Genomic DNA, 10,856 nt, shown 5'->3' with positions numbered 1-10,856 from the left:
TCCACATCTCCTGTGACAACTCTAGCATAATTTCCAAGATCCACTGAGAGACATTTGTTTAATAATATATGTTAAAGTATAACTACTAAACTACTACTTTTACACCCATCAGAATGGCTGCTATCAAAAAAGCAGAAGATAACTAGTGTTGATTAGGATGTGGAGAAATTGGAACATTATATCCCGCTGTGAGGATGCAAAGAGGTACAGCTACTAAGGAAAACAGTAGGGTTGTTCCTCAAAATATTAAAAATAAAAATATCACATGATCCAGAAAGTCCATGTCTAAGTGTATATCCAGTAAACTAAAATCAGACTCTCAAAGAAGTAGCTACACATTCATGTTAAGAGCAGCATCACTCACAAAGCCAGAGGGTGGAAGCAACCAAGTGTACATCGATAGATTAATGGATAAACAACCTGTGGTATACACATACAATGGAACATTATTCAGTCTCAACAAAATAAGGAAATGTTGGTATACACTACAACATAGATGAACCTTAAGAACATTACACAAAGTAAAATAATCCAGTTACAAAAAGACAATACTATATGGTTCCACTTATATGCGGTACCTAGAGTAATCAATTCATAGAAACAGAAAGCAGTATAAAGGTAGCCAGCAGCCGAGAAGTGGGCAAACAAGGCGTAGTCGTTTAATGGGTATAGCATTTCAACTTTGCAAGATGAAAAAATTCTGAAGCATGGCTGAACAATGTCACAATGTAAATATACTTAACACTGCTGACTATAAACTTAAAAATAGTAGATAAGTTTAATATTATATGTTATGTGTATTTTACTACAAATATTTAAAATTACACATGAACATATAGTATATATAATATTACATACTTATTATTATATATTGTATAATGTTATATACAAGAAAGAACACACATACACACACACAAAACCGGAATTATCTTTTGGAGGACAGGCCCCTTGTAGTACACTCAGAATGTGTTCCTCCAGATCACGCGATCTACCAAAGTTTTTATCTGGAGTATTTGAGAAAGTCGCAGCATGATTCGAGGAAGAAATGTCCTGAACTGTGGCAAATAGATGACTGGTTATTCCACCATGGCAACACATCTGCCCACACCCTGCTGAGTGTCTAGTAGTTTTGACCAACAACAGCATGATCCCCATGCCCCACCCTACCTATTCACCCTATTTCACCCCAAACGACTCTTTTTTTTATTTCTCTGGATAATGAAATTCCTCAACGGGAAGCGTTTTGTCGATGTGGAAGAGGTGAAACAAAAAATGGCAGAAGCACTAAAAGCATCAAAATTGACAAGTTCAAAACAGTCTTCAGCAGTGAAAAAAAGTGTCTTATTAGGTGTATTGCATCAAACGGAAAGTAATTTGAAGGTGACTGAAGTTTAAACATGGAACAATAAATACACAATTTTTAATGAATGAATTCCAAGGGTTTTGCGGTCCCCTCCCCCTTGTACTGCATAACCACTGGCCAAGCAGTTTCACTTAGGAGCAATTTTCCTAAGCACATAATTATACGATAGTAAGTTGGGTTTTTTGTTGTTGGTTTTGTTTTTTGAGTTGGAGTCTCACTCTGTCACCCAGGTTGGATTGCAATGGCACATTCACAGCCACCCCAGCTTCAACCTGCTGGGCTCTGGCAATCCGTGAACCTCATCCTTCCAAGTAGCCAGAACAACAGGTGTTCACTACCACACCTAGCTAATTTTTTAAAAATTTATTGTAGAGATGACGTCTCGCCAAGTTGCCTGGGCTGGTCTCGAACCTGGAGGCTCAAGCAATCCACTTACCTCGGCCTCCCAAAGTGGTGAGATTACAGGCTGAGCCACCGAACCTGATAGTAAGTTTTAAAAGATATATGTAGGCATGATTTTTTTAAATGTGATTTTTCTTTTGAAATAATGTAGGCTCAAACTACAAGAGTTAAATCACTTAACTCTTATTCTATGCCATGGGCACCACACCTAGGTCCTCATTGTGCTGTGTAAACATTAGTGTTGCAAACTGAGTGACAAATCATCTTACTGCTACCTTGTTATAATGCATACAGCAAGTGGCAGGGTCAAGTCCTAAAAGAGTCATTTCTTTGACTAGTAGATGACAACCTAATATTTATCAGGCACTGTGACTAACTATGAGGAGAAAGTGGTGAGCAAGGAGAAAGATACTTTTTTTTTGAGTTGGAGTCTCACTCTGTTGCCCAGACTGGAGTGCAGTGGCCGCTCCCAGCCACCTCAGCCTCGATCTGCTGGGCTCCGGCGATCCTTCCGCCTCAGCCTTCCAAGTAGCTGGAACTACAGGTGCGCACTACCACGCCCGGCTAGTTTTTTATTTATTGTAGAAAGATACTTGTTTATATGGAAATTGCCCATAGTTGAGGAGAAAGACATTGCATATATCAATCAATACATGCAAAAATATACAAGGTAACAAGATCCCAGAGAAAAATAAAATAGAGCAATGTTGTAATTAGTGACTGGTGGCTGGCTTAGATGGACAGTCTGGAGAAAACTTATTGAAAGGTAACATATGAACTAAGACCAGAAAGGCAAGAAGGATCCAGATGTACATTGATGGGGCTGGCAGAAGGACATTTCCGACAGAAAGAAGAGGCAATGTTAGGGTCTATGTCTGGAACAGTCTTCATGTTCACAAAAGAGTAAAATCTGACTGAAAAAAAAGGAAAAAAATCAAAACAGCAGAATCATTTTAAATCTATGAATAACAGCCTTGGAATCTACAAATAAATTATTTCCTATAATGTGCTTCCTTGCTTGAAGATTATTAACTTGCTACAAAGAACAACAGTCTCTAGCAAAAGGAAATGTTTTGCAGCACCTATGTACACAGATTTTATTTATTTATTGTTGTGGACTTTCCCAAAACTGTTTAAAATTAAAACAGTTTTAAATCACAGAAAAAACTTTTAAACAGGAGCCCTATCTTATGCTTCAGCTGAGAAAGTTTGCTATCACTGCCCCAATCCAGGTGCGAAAACATTTTTGCTAGTGTTACAAATTCACTACTTAGGAGAAAAGCTACCTAAACACACCTGCATCTTTTCAAAACTGATTTAATATTGGGTTAAGATAAACATGTTAAGGACATGAATGTTTAGTCATCAGAAAGCTCCACTGCCTAATCTGCTATTTAGAGTGAATTAAATAAGCTGTTTGGATTCTAATAGAGACTGCATTTCATGACGGCCTTTCCAAATCCAACATTGTCAGGTAGTGCTCAGTGCTTATAATTTTACCTTAATATTGATTTGTAAATGACTTACATGATTAGAATATATGGAATATTGTCTGAGGAAGAGCCACATGCTAAAGATATAGCATTTAATGCCATATTTTATTATATGAAACAAGAGAATATTGTTAGGAATTCAGTCAGTCTCTGGTGCCAAACTGCTTGAGTTTTCATCCTATTTCTGCCTCTTACTGACTGCATAACCTTGGATATAAACTCTATGTACTCAGTTTCCCAATTTGGAAATGGAGATAATAGTACCTATGTTCACAGAGATGGTTGAAACATGTAAACTGCTCTCCAGTTCCTGGCAGATATCAACAAATGATAATTAAACTATTATTACTAATTACCATGACATCATACAGAAAATACTCTCAGATCATTCTACTGTCAAATTTTTCACTCCCATGAAAGTTTAGATATTTAATTACATATATATCAACATATAGACATAAAGAGACAATATATAAAGCAAATAAAATACAAATTGAAAAAAGTCATAATACTGCAAGTTGGCAAACATTAATCAACAAATGCAGAAACTAAATTTTAATTTTAAAAGTCTAGTCTGTAATATTAATTCTCTTTGAGGATATGCTGTATATTCTTTTATTTTTAATTTTTTTATTTAAAAAATGTGGGATACAATTCAGGATTAGGTCTACAACTGGTCATTGTACAGGCAAAGTTTGGGCCTGACTTTGGTCCCTACTCTGCCTGGTTTGATATTGATATTTATTTTCATTCCACTGTGATCTGAGAAGGTGCATGGCAATATTTCAACCTTAGGAAATTTGTTTATGCTTGATTTATGGCTGAGGATGTGATCAATCTTGGAGTATGTTCCAAATGGTGATGAGTAGAATATATATTCTGTGGTTATTAGGTGGAATATTCTGTAGGTATCTATTAAGCCCATTTGGTCAAGAGTCAAGTTTAGGTTCTGGATCTCCTTGTTGATTTTTTGCCTCAATGATCTATCTAGGGCTGTAGTGGGGTATTCAAGTCCCCTGCTATAATAGTGTTATAGCAATATCTTTTTTTAGTTTACTTAGCAGTTGCTTATAAATGCATGCTCCTGTTTTGGGTGGCTATAGGTCTAGGGTGGATATTTCTTATTGATTAGTTGAATCTTTTATCATTATATAGTGTCCTTTCATATCTTTTAAAATTTTTGATAGCCTAAAAGTTGTTTTGTCTGATATTAAGATCATGACTCCTGTCTTCTTTTATGATCCATTTGCCTGGAAACTCGTTTTCCATCCTTTAACTTTGAGACTGTGTGCATCCCTTGTGGTGAGAGGAGTTTCCTGATATAGCAAATAATTGAGTCATGGTTTCTTATCCAGTTTGCCATTCTGTGTCTTTTCAGTGGTACATTTAATCCATTCACATTCAAGCTGATTATTGAAATATGATTGTTTTTCACTGACAGGAAGTGATAAACAATAAAGTTTTTTTTTGTTTGCTTGTTCTCTTTTAGCTTTTGGGATGATGTATATGTGTGCTTTCAAGTTTGTTGTTGTGATATATTCTCTGTTGATTCTGTGCTCTGCTGTTCTCTTGGGAAGTGTGTGTTCGAGACTACTTCACCTGGTTTGAGATCAGGTACCCTTACTGATGAAGTGTGCCCACTCCACAAACCTGGCAGTGTCCCACTAGTTCCAATTCCTTCTTATAGTATTATAAGAACCAAAGATAAAAATCCACTGGTTTAAATGAAAATAGATATATCAAGTCAAGAAATTAGTTCACATCTGAAAATCATCTCAATGCTTAAATTTAAAGAAGGAATCCTACTACATAGATCACTTTGACTCTAATAATTCTGCTAACAGATTTATGTACACTAGAAAGAACTCATTATATATTACTCACTTTTAAAAGTAATACTGATAATGAAATTTATTGTACACATTTTTAGAACTTAATAACTGAATGCTATGCATACAAATATATATTAATATATTTTATTTTCTCAGTGAATGTTTACAAAAGTATGCTTGAGGCAAATAGGGGTGTGATATACTGAAACGACTCAACAAACTGGAAGAAAACTTGTTTATCTATCTCCTGACACCTCTTCATATTATTCATTGAGTTTTGGAAATGAGCACTTCTAATCTAAATAAAGCAAAGAACCCTCGTAATGGGTTTTTGCCACCTTCCCTTAGACCAAATATATGATCATATTTTAAAGAATTTTCACATTAAGTAAAAATAAGAATAAACAAGAAAAATAATTTATCAGTTAAACAAATTAAGAATGCTGACTAACTTGAAAGTGATGTGTAGTATTATGGAAGACAGCTATTGCTCTGCATAGTTATGCCCCTTCTGAAGTGGCTCTATACATAGTAAAATAGAGAGTAAGAGGAAAAGAAGGGAAAGATGGTGTGTGTGTGTGTGTGTGTGTGTGTGTGTGTGTGTGTGTGTGTGTAGAAAATAAGCATTTCGGCCATTGCTTCATCAAGCACTGTCCAGGCCATGTGTTCTTTGAGCTATGCTGCTATGTTTTCTTAGCTTTGGCCCCATCCCCTACCTTGGTGGAGTGAATCCTCTCTCTGCCTCTCTTTCTCTATCTGTCTCTCTAATTTACTTTCTAAATAAACGTTGTTTGAAAACTTTAAAACAAAATAAGCATTTGTTTAAATTCCTCAAGCTCAATCAAATATTTTTCTATGTTAACTTATTAAATGTACATGGTCAGCAATAGTTAAAGGAATTATTAAATTGTGAACAATATTTACAGTTGCACAAGATTAATTCAATTAACTGAGTTTTAAAATGAGCAGTTTGATAGGCTAAAATTTAGTTTTAAAACTTCATCCAAATTGTAGAAATATCAAGAAGATATCTGCTAGAGATTTATTGATATCATTATATTTATTTAATCAGATATTTTATTTAATAATCAAGTTAAGACCCACTAAATACAAACTGAAATATTCTCTCTTAAGGCTTGATCTTTAGAAATGTTTTAAAATTCTTTTATGATGAAAAATCTCAACAAATTTGATATAGAAAGAGTGTACCTCAAATAATAAAGGCCACATATGACAAGTCCACAGGTAACACCCACTAGTGAAAAGATTTCTTCTAATATCAGGAACAAGAAAGGGGTGGTCACTCTTGTCACTTCTATTCAGTTTAGTCCAGAAGCACTAGCTATAGCAATTAGGCAAGAAAAAATAAGTACAAGGTCTTCAAATAAGAAAAGAAAAAGTAAAACACTCTCTGTTTGCACATGACATTATCTTATATATATATAACACTACCAAAAACTGTTAAAATGATAAATTGATTCAGTACATTTTTAGGATACAAAATCAACATAAAAAATAACTGTGTTTGAATATACTAACAGCAAACTATCCCCCAAAAAAAGAAATTTAAAAAAGATCCCATTTATAATAGTATCAATAAAATACTTAGGAATAAATTTAACCAAGGAGGTAAGATATCTATCACTAAAAAAAAATAAAAAACGTTAATAAAAAAATTAAAGACACAAATAAATAAAAATATATCATATATTCATGGATTAATGGATTAGAAGAGTCGATACTGTCAAAATGTCCATATTATTTTACTTAATCTACAGAGTCAATGCAATCCCTCTCAAAATTCAAATGTTATTTCTCATAGAAATTTGTAAAAATCCTAAAATTCATGTGGAACCACAAAAGACTGAATATCCAAAGTAATCTTGAGCAAAAATGATGAATCTGGAGACTTCACACAACCTGATTTCAAAATATACCTCAAAGCTATAACAATCAATACAGCATAGTACTGGCATAAAAACAGACATATAAATCAATGAACTAGAATAAAGAACTGAGAAATAAATTCACATATTTATGGTCAATGCATCTTCAAGGAAGGTACCAAGAACACACAATGGGGAAAAGATAGTCTCTTCAATAAATGGTGTTGGGAAAACTGAACATTCACATGTGGAAAATGAAGTTAGACACTTATCTTACCTTATATTCAAATATCAACTCAAAATGGATTAAAGATTAAGGACCTGAAATTGCAAAACTACTAGAGAAAAACACAGATAAAAAAGTTTCTTGAGATTGAACTGAGCAATGATTTTGTGGACATGATCCCTAAAGCACAGGCAACAAAAGCAAAATATGGGCAAATGGGACTGCATCACATTGAAAAGCTTTGGCACAGCAAAGAAATCAGTCAGAGGAGAGAAAAGACAGAATGGGAAGAGATATTTGCAAAACCATATGTCAGATAAAGGGCCATTATCCAAAATGTATAAGAAACTCAATTCAATTGCAAGAAAACACATAATCCAATTAGAAAATGAGCAAAGGACTTGGATAAACATTTCGCAGAAGAAGACATGAGGTACAGTCATGTATCACTTAATGATGGAAATACACTCTGAGAAATATGTCATTAGGCGATTTCATTTAGTTTGAACATCATAGAGTACACTTACACAAACCTAGACGGCACGGCCTACCACACACCTAGGCTGATGGTGCAGCCTACTGCTCCTAGGGTGCAGACCTGCACAGCATGCTACTGTACTGAATACTATAGACAATTGGAACCCTATGGTATTTATTTACATATGTATTTCTAAACATAGAACAGTAAAAACACAGCATAAAAGACTACAATGGTACATCTGTATAGACAACTTACCCTGAATGCAACTTGCAGGACTGGAAGGTGTTCTGGGTAAGTCAGTGAGTGATGAGTGAATGTGAAGGTTTAGTCAGTGAGTGGTGACATGACTGTGTATTACTATGAACTCTATAAACCCTGTACTAGATTTTAACCTTTGCTTACTGTAACTTTTTTACTTTATAAATGTTTAATTTTTAAAACAACTTTTTGACAATAACATTCAGCTTAAAACACAAACACACTGCGTGATTGTACAAAATTTTTTTCCTTATAACCTTATTCCATAAGCTTTGTCAATTTAAACATTTTTTTACTTGTACTTTTAAAACTCTTTTTATTAAAAACTAAGACACAAACACACACATTAGCCTAGGTCTACCCGGGCAGGATCATCAACATCAGTCTTCTTCCTCCACATCTGATCCCACTGGAAGGTCGTCAGGGGCCATGACATACATGGAACTGTCATCTTCTATGATGACAATACCTTCTTCTAGAATACCTCCTAAAGGATCTGCCTCAGACTGTTTTACAGTTAGCTTTTTTAATAAGTAGAGGGAGTATATTCTAAAATAATGATAAACATTATAATACATACATATACCCATAAAATAGTCATTTATTACCATTATCAAGTATTGTGGCCTGTACATAATTGTATGTGCTATATTTTTACATGACTGGCTGTGCAATAGGTTTATTTGCACCAGCGTTACCACAACACATGAATAATGCATTGCACAACATTACCAGGTGACAAAAATTTTTCAGCTCCATTGTAATCATATGGGACCACCCCACATATGCAGTTAATCGTTGACCAAAATGTGGTTATATGGTGCATGACTGTATAATGACACAATGCTGAACAGCACTCATCATCAGGGAAATGCAAATTAAAACCACAGTGAGATATCACCTCACACCTGTTAGAATGGCTATTATCAAAATGACAAAATATATTGGCAAAGATGTGAAGGAAAGGGAACCCTTGTGCACTCTTGGTAGGAATATAACTTCATTCAGTGATTATGGAAAATAACATGAAGATTTTTAAAAAATTAAAAATAGAACAGTCATATGATCCAGCGATTCCTTGTCTGAGTAAATAGCCAAATGAAATGAAATTAGTATGTTGAAAAGCATTTGCACTCCCATGTTCACTGCAGGATTATTCACAATAACCAAGATATGAAATCAACCTAAGTGTCCATTAATAGGTGAATGAATGAAGAAAATGTGGTTTATATATATATATAGTATGTGTATATATATGTGTGTGTGTGTGTGTGGTGTATGTGTATATGTATATATATATCGATGGAACGTTATCCAGCCTTAAAAAGGAAAAGAATCCTGCCATTTGCAACATGGAGGACATTATATGAAGTGAAATAAGCCAGGCACAGGAAAGCAAATGCTGTGTGATCTCACTCCTCTGTGAATCTTAAAAAGTCCAACTGAAAGAAGCAGAGTAGACAGTTGCCAAGGGCCAGAGGGGTAGGGGGTGGTGTGGGGGGACCAGGAGATGTTGACCAAAGGACACCAGTTTCAACTTCAGCTACACATGGTTGGCCAAAGGGCACCAGCTTCAACTTCAGCTACACAGTTCTGGAGGCAGGATGTACAGCATGGTGACTACAGTTAATAACATCATACTGTACACTTGAGATTTGATAAGAAAGTGGGTCTTAAGGGTTCTCACCACAAAAAAGGTAACTGTGTGAGATAATGGGTATGTTCATTAGTGTGACTGTGATAATCATTTCATAATGTATATGTATATCAAAATAAGACACTGTACATCATAAACATGTACAATTTTTGTCAATTATACCTCAATAGTCTGAAAGAACATCTCTCTGGTTATCAATTATTAAACTTGAAAACCACTGTCGTCTCTGGAGACACTATACCTGAGTTTAAATCTCATCTCAACTATGTACTGAAGATGAAGGACTTTAGCTATGTTTCTTAACCTCTTTGTGCCTTAATTTCATCATCCATAAAATGGGTTTAAAAAATACAAATATATGAACTTCACAGCAACTTGGATGGATTTGGAGTCGATCATACTCAGTGATGTATCACAGAAACAAAGAACAGAGTACCATATGTTCTCTCTCAAAAGCGGACCTTGAACAATTGTAATACTATAAGAAAGTGTTTGGCAGTAATGGGAAACTGTTGGGAGTGTGTGGGATTGGCAGTTGAGGGAAACTGCTAGGGGAGGGAGGGGCATATCTTATCAACAAGGGTACCTGCATAATCAATGTTTGTATACGTAATCCTGAATTGTACCCCACATCTTTATAATAAAAATAATAACGAAAAGAAATAAATTAAATAGAGGTGAGAGGATTGCCTGAGTACAGGGATTTGAACCAGCCTGGGCAACTTGGCAAGACCTCATCTCTACAATAAATAAATAAATAAATAAAATTAGTTGGGTGTGGTGATGCATGCCTGTAGTTCCAGCTACTTGGAAGGCTGAGGTGGTAGGATCGCCTTAGCCCAGCAGATCAAGGCTGCAGTGGCCATGAGTGTGCCAGCCTGGGCAAGAGAGTGAGACTCTGACTCAAAAATAATAATAATAATAATTAAATAAGTAAATACTTATAAAATAATGTTAGTATTAAGCATCTGAATCTTTGAATGTGCCTAGTAGGATTAGCTGCTTTTATTGCCAATTAAGCAATGGAGGCACAATGTAAAAATATCTCTAACCAGCCGGGCTCGGTGGCTCAGCCTGTAATCCCGCAACTTTGGGAGGCTGAGGTGAGTGAATTGCCTGAGCCCGCAGGTTCGAGACCCGCCTGGGCAGCGAGACCTCATCTCTACAATAAATAAATAAATAAATAAATCAGCCGGGTGTGGTAGCGCATGCCTGTAATTCTAGCTACTGGGAAGGCTGAGGTGGAAGGATCGCTGGA

This window comes from Carlito syrichta, unplaced genomic scaffold (genome assembly GCF_000164805.1).
Source record: "Carlito syrichta isolate Samal-C Ts95f unplaced genomic scaffold, Tarsius_syrichta-2.0.1 Scaffold311948, whole genome shotgun sequence".
Lineage (NCBI taxonomy): Eukaryota > Metazoa > Chordata > Mammalia > Primates > Tarsiidae > Carlito > Carlito syrichta.
Note: the sequence above shows the minus strand (reverse complement) of the source record.